This window comes from Phacochoerus africanus, chromosome X (assembly GCF_016906955.1).
Source record: "Phacochoerus africanus isolate WHEZ1 chromosome X, ROS_Pafr_v1, whole genome shotgun sequence".
Lineage (NCBI taxonomy): Eukaryota > Metazoa > Chordata > Mammalia > Artiodactyla > Suidae > Phacochoerus > Phacochoerus africanus.
In genome coordinates, this window is record NC_062560.1 from 24,705,564 (window position 1) to 24,712,680 (window position 7,117).

General features: G+C 38.3%; 1 pseudogene; it reads left to right on the top strand.

The window, feature by feature from the left end:
- Window positions 1-5,936: 5,936 nt before the first annotated feature.
- Window positions 5,937-6,916, top strand: LOC125117974 (cytochrome c oxidase assembly factor 8-like; annotated as a pseudogene).
- The last annotated feature ends 201 nt before the right edge of the window (window positions 6,917-7,117 follow it).

Consider the following 7,117-nt stretch of genomic DNA (forward strand, 5'->3'; position numbering starts at 1 on the left):
CAGCTGTCCTGGTTTTCCCCATAGCCCTGATCAATGGTTTAATTTATAGCTATCATTTATCCATTTTAATTTCTCTGGTATAGGTTCAGACTTTGGCCATGTTAGAAGGTCAGGATGGCAAAAGTCTATTGCTGCTGCCTTTGCATAAGTCAGATCATTTCTCCAATTCTTAGGTTCAATTCCTTTAATGTGAGCCTCAGTTTGATGACATAAAACATTTTATGCCAGGAAAAAAATCAGAAATCTAGGAATTTCACAGTTTCTAGGACACTTAAAACACATACATACAAACACACAATGTAAAGAAAGCTTAATGTTACTCCTTACTCAATAATGCTTCCTGTGTAATTTTATATATCAAATAAGCCTAATTTGTTTAGAACCTCCATTTTTATAAAAAGAGAAAACAAATCTTGGAGATACATTAGGGGCCCTCTGAAATATCTCAGATCTCATAGTTCTAAGTTAAAATACTTCATTTAGAATCCAATTTTGTGAAGCTTGTCAAAAATATCCTAAAGGTGTTAAAAGACTTTTTTTCACAGTGATCTGTGGTCCTATTTGACAATGCTTAGTTACCCATTTAACCAAAATAACAACTAATGACTTAACGGACAACTACAGAAGGTCACGAAGAGCAAACTTAAAAGAGCAAAATTTAACAGACCATTGGAAAATAAAACTTTGCCCTTTTAACATAAAGCACAAAAATCCAGTTATACACAAGTTCACTTTGGGTATTAAAACTCATTTATTGGAGTTTGCGTCGTGGCACAATGGTTAACGAATCTGACTAGGAACCATGAGGTTGTGGGTTCGATCCCTTAGCCTCGCTCAGTGGGTTAAGGATCTGGAGTTGCTGTGAGTTGTGGTGTAGTTTGCAGACATGGCTCGGATCCTGCATTGGTGTGGCTGTGGTTTAGGCCAGCAGCTGTAGCTCTGATTAGATCCCTAGGCTGGGAACTTCCACATGCCTCCGGTGTGGCCCAAAAAAAAAGAAAAAACAAAACAAAAAAAACCCCACAAAAAACCCCCTCATTTACTTAATTAGATTCATTCCAGTCTTACCTAGTTCTGCCGCACTTAAAATTCCTTTCCAAAGATTGCTTTTTCATGCTGCTTTCCTTGAATACGGAGATGTTTCTCTTGTTTTTTTTTTCAGTAGCTTTAATCACATATGTAAGAATTTTTAAAAAACCCTTAGAAATTTTAATTTCTAGTGAAAACTTAAAAAGTAAGCAATTTTGAATGGTCTTTGACATTAGCAATCTGTAAATTGGCAAACAAATAATTTTTATAATTGCTAGAAACATATGTTTTCTCACAGAAAATTTCTCAGTGTGTCACCAAAAATATTGACTAATAATCTCAAATGTCTTTAGTTTGTCTGTAAAGCCTGTGTTCAATAATGTTTCAGTATCTTTTCTTATTTGGGAATGATCTAGATACTCAAATTAACTTATCATTTAACTCATTTAGCAAAACTCTAAGGGTGTAAGTTACCAAAGAGATTTTGGAAAATATTTTATGTAGATATAAAGCAATCACTGCTAAAATGTTCACCTAAAAACTTTTCTCATTAACATTTATTTAATTCATATTATAACCATATTTAGATTACCTACAACAAAACTCCATTAGATATTAGACAGCAAAACTTCATTAGACAACATGTCATTACCCTAAGTTATTTCTCTAGCTAGCTGACAAATTTCATAAAAAGGATAAGATGAGCTTATTTGACTTTTAGTAAACCTAGGTAGAGTAAAAGTATTATACTTAATGTTTTAAGTCTAAAGACTTGTTAGTATTATACCAACAACCTTAAATTAGCTTTTGTTTAGCAAAGATTAATCCTAAATTATATGAACTTGAAAAACATTTGGATCAGTTTCTACTATATTTTTGAGCAATACTCAATTTATATAGTGATTGCTTTAAGCCAATTAAGTAGAACTCTTTCACAAATTAATTTTAGTAATACCATATGGAGGTAGAAGAAATACCACACATGTGCAACATATGTGTATATATAGACACACATGAACAGATAGATGCAAACAGATTTAAAAGATTTTGTTTTAAATTATTCCTTGAACTAACTTGTTGGGCAAAGGTGCTTCTATAGCAGGTTATATTTTCTAACATTCCCCTTTCCCCTTTATTTTATATTTTGGGGGGAATTGGAAATGGTCTGGATAAGAGTTCCTGGAGAGCTTACATAACTTTGGAGAGAAATAGGGGAGATTGTAGAAAGGAATGGGTGAAATTCAAACTGCCTCTGGATTGGCATCTCTAATTTTTCAAAGATATGTAAGATGTAAAGATTTCTGGGTTTGACTCAAGAATTTTGTTCGTTTCCTTTAGCATGTCCAATTAATACTGCTTAAAGTGTAGATTTATATGTCTTCTGTCCTAAGTTACTAGGTAGGGGTAATGTTCCTCAGTGAGATAGAAAGACCATCCCCATAATACAGGCAGGTGAAAGACATGCAACCATTCTATAAAAAGACTATATTCAGATACACCAATTCTCCTATAAACATCTTACCTTAATTCCATCAACTCTTACCTCCATAATTGTAGCCTCCGTTAGGACTTCATGAGCAGGTTTTGGTTTTACCATATGGGGATGGAGAAGTGTTCCCAGTGAGATATAGCTATTCCCTAAAACACTGAGGTAAAGTTAAGATAACATCTTTACATAAAGCCTGTTTAAACATTCTAATTTTTATAATCTTGTCAACCCTTATATTTCTATATTCTTTCAATCTACTTGTAGCTTGTGTCAGAGCTTCATCAGTAGGTTTTGCTACAGCACTTGATGAAATTCCCTTATTAAGGGGTCCTAGAAACTTCTTTTCTTTGTTCTGACCATTTTGCCCACTATTGGGCAAAAGGCTCTGGATCCCTGAAGTGGAATCAAGCCAAGGGACCCAGCCCTTTTGTGAATTTTTAAATTGATTAGTCTTTTGCCCCAAGTGATTGTTGCTGAGGTTTCCCATTGTAATTTCTGCCTTCAAATTTCTTCAAACCAGGGTAAATAGATTGTACTTGTTTGGGTTCTTTTTATAGTGGGGGGACCAACAGGTAGATGTTTTGGCCCACCCAGCCTTTGGTAGTGTTGTATTAAAAAACCTTTGTTTTAATCCCATTGATGTTTATTGCTATCGATTTTTATTGACTTTTAATTTATTCATTAATGTCAGGAAGCTATCTATTTGTAAAAGTTTTGAGAATCTTTCCTGGGTTTAAGAAATATTTTTTTCTTAAGTACAGGACAGTTGTATTTCCAATCTCCTGATTTTATACAGTATCTGCAAATTTCTGAAGGCAAATAGGAAGTACTCTGAGTGGGCTGTCCTTTCGTCTTATTAAGGGAATCCCAATCTCTAGCCATTACACTAACATGAGGGTTCCCTGGGTGGTGGGGGGGATCATTTAACCAGTTCCAAGGAACCATCATCTCACTGGCAATTAACAAGTAGGATCTTTTTTCTTTTTTTTATTTTTTTGGCCACACCTGTGGCATACGGAAGTTCCCAGGCTAGGGATTGAATGGGAGCTATAGCTGCTGGCCTACACAACAGCCACAGCAACATGGGATCCAAGCCACATCTGTGACCTGCGCCACAGCTCACAGCAACACCGGATCCTTAACCCACTGAGCGAGGCCAGGGATCAGACCCGCATCCTAATGGATACTAGTTGGATTCATTTCTTCTATGCCGCAATGGTAACTCTGACAAGTAGGTTCTATTGATCTTAACAGTAACTCAAACCAGCGGGCCTTATTTTCAACTAACCAAGGATAGAAGAGCCATCCCACAAGAGAGTGCAAAGGATGCAGTCTTCAAAAGATCCTGAAAATTCACTCCCTGAATTAGCCTAAGAAAATATATTGACCATTTTTGGGAGGAACAGGATCAACCGAAGTCCAGAGTATTTACTCTAAATCTTCACTTGAGTTGCTTTTGCCCTTGGAACTAGTGCCACACATATTTTATCTTTCTAATCTAAATGTAGAAAAGAGAAAGACACTTAACTCTCTTGCTGCTAGTAGACCCTGCAGCAGGCAGAGAACTGGGAGACTGATACAACAAGAACACTTAGCTTTTGTGAGTGCCCATCAGATGTCCCAGGTTCTTTCAGCTGCAGCAGTGTTCTGGAGAAAGCAGCTTTTGCCACCAATAAATGACTCATGTTGGGCACCAAAATTGTTGAGGACCAAGAAAACTTTCCCCCACCCATCTGGGTTCTTTCGGCTTTTGTAAGAATTAAATTGACATGAGACACATGAACAGGAGAAAATCCAATTTAATTTTCTATGTATGGGAATCCCACATACATGAGAGGTTCAGAGACAGAAAGGTAAAATGAAGTGGATATACATGCCATCTGAGCTAAGGAATGGGATGGGGGCCTGGAGCTCCCAAGGACAGGAGGTCATTCACAGGTCATTTTTGTTCAAGAAGAGCAAATGTTTGGTAATTAGATGTTTTGCCCTTCCACATAGAGGGGGCCACTTAGATAAAATGACCTTTTCTGGGAAAAATCCCCAATTTACATTCTTCTAGGTAGGTAAGGGGCAGTAGTTGCTCTTTAGACCCACAGGATCTCGATTACCTTTAACACAAAATACTCCTCATGCAAAAGTGGCACATTTGGAGGAGGCCTGTTTTGAACCCCTACAATAGCCCAGGAGCAGAGTGTGTGGGAGGATCAGCGAATGAAATATTAGGAGGAGGAGACATCAAGGGTAGGGGACTTTTGCTAAACCAACTTAATAGGATTTTTACTGAAGACAGGCCAGGATGATCAGATAACAAGGGTGGGGAGATTCTTACTAAACTGGCTTAGCAGGATTCTTGCTACAACTGACTAAGCAGGTTGAAAACTGGGCCCAAAGACAAGGTCCAGTCCAAATGGTTCAGAGGAACCTGTCTAAAGTTTGGTCAAGGAGAGATCTTTGTCAACACAATGATCCCGTCACTAATTCTAATGTTAGTCTTATGTGATATGTCATATTTTACTAGTCTTCCATTTCTAGCTCTTTGGTTTGTAAATCAAATCAAAAAGCCTATGGTACTACCAATCACAACCTTTTATTGCTACAAATCTACTGACATCTTACTTCCTTTTGATACTAATATGGGGGAAAAGATGATGAATCATGAAAATGATGTTCTTTTCCTGCTTTATGAAGCAATTCCTAAATAAAGGCAGAGAGAAAGAAACCCTTTTCCAGCTGTCTCATTGCCTTTTAAAGCCTGTATTACAAGATCGACAAAATGAGACAAAAAGAGAGAAAACCATGGAATACTAAACCATTGGGGCTCCTTGGAGCTAAATTTTGGGGTTTTATCAGATTCGGAAGTGTGGGACCCAGAGAGATGAAAGATGATTGAGGGACTCAGCAGGAAAAATGGGAGGAAATTAGGACCATAATTACCCAGAATGAAGCCTATTGCTAATACCAGGGGAATTTGGTTTATCATGGATATTTCTGACTGGATCTTGCTTTCTAAGATCATATGAACTCAATGGGGAGGAATCTATGGTTATTACATAAACTGCTCTGGCAAGTATTCAATTTCCAAAAAGTATAAGGCCACCAGACTGCGTGTTCCCAAAGGGCAGACAGCATGCCTTCTTCTGAGAGATCTTTGGAGTTACGACGTTGTTGTATTTCATTAATTCACATTCATACAATATTATCACAAATGAGCATGAATTTCAGGGTCTGGGGTATGGATACTGTCAACAAGTACACAAATCATTCTCTTCAAGGGGTTCACAGGCTAGTTGGAGAGCAGATAATAGTACATCCACAATGCAGTGCAATGAAGAATATGTTAAGGGTAAAGCAATTTATTGGAAAACAAGCAAGGAATAGACAGACATCAAGAAAGAAGAAGCTGAGCCATGGTCGTCTTATGTCCCATGAGGTTCCTCTCCCTGCTCTTTGTAGAGACTTCTTAGGCTCCAGGTGGCGTGGTGCTGAGCAGAGGGATGTAGCGCCCAGGCAGGTCTCAAGATTCTGCCCTCCAAGAAACCCTCCAAAATCTTGACTGGATAGGACCCCCAGAAAAATATTCAAACCTTTGACCTGTTCACTTTTACTCCCTGAGAAATGAATCACCATTGGAACAAAAACTAAGAGAATTAAAACAAGAAACAGGAGTTCCCGTCGTGGCGCAGTGGTTAAGGAATCCGACTAGGACCATGAGGTTGCGGGTTCGGTCCCTGCCCTCGCTCAGTGGGTTAATGATCCGGCGTTGCCGTGAGCTGTGGTGGAGGTTGCAGACGCGGCTCGGATCCCGCGTTGCTGTGGCTCTGGCGTAGGCCGGTGGCTACAGCTCTGATTCGACCCCTAGCCTGGGAACCTCCATATGCCGCTGGAGCGGCCCAAGAAATAGCAACAACAAAACAACAACAACAACAACAAAAGACAAAAAAAAAAAAAACAAGAAACAGAAGAATGGGACCAACAATTGTAGGCGAACAGGAATTTGTTCATAAGGAAAAAGAAGAATTTATCCACTCAAGACTAAAAGCTAAAGGCCTGGAACTGAAAGCTGAATCAGGTCAAAAAGCAACACTGAATGCAGAACTGGCTAATTTTTACAAGAAATTTATAAGTAAAAATTTTCAGAAGCATATATATTATAATAAGGACTAGTATAAGCGTAATTTTGCCATCAGCTTCTTCATGGAAAAATTGGCCTTGGAGAGGACTTGGAACAAGCTTACACTGAAACAAAAGACCAGCAACAGGAACTCACTCACACTGAGTACAAGTTTCCACAAGGAGCAGCTGCTTATAGGTGCTCATTTTACATGGGCTCTAAAACATATGACCAGAGTCCCGTCCCGTTCCTTAGGTTTCAGTGCAGAGCAGACTAGGAGAATGTGAGTCCTCGTGTGCCCATGTGTCTCCAACCTGATTGTGGATTCCCCCTTGGCTCTTGGTCATGGAAATTACTTTGAAGAAAACTCAAGCACTGTGTGCTTGTTTTCTGTGTTTTTTAATTATACCAATTTGAAAGAGAACAACACAAAAATTAATAAAATTTTACTTTAAAAATCTGACTCTACTGACAAGAATGATTTGAAA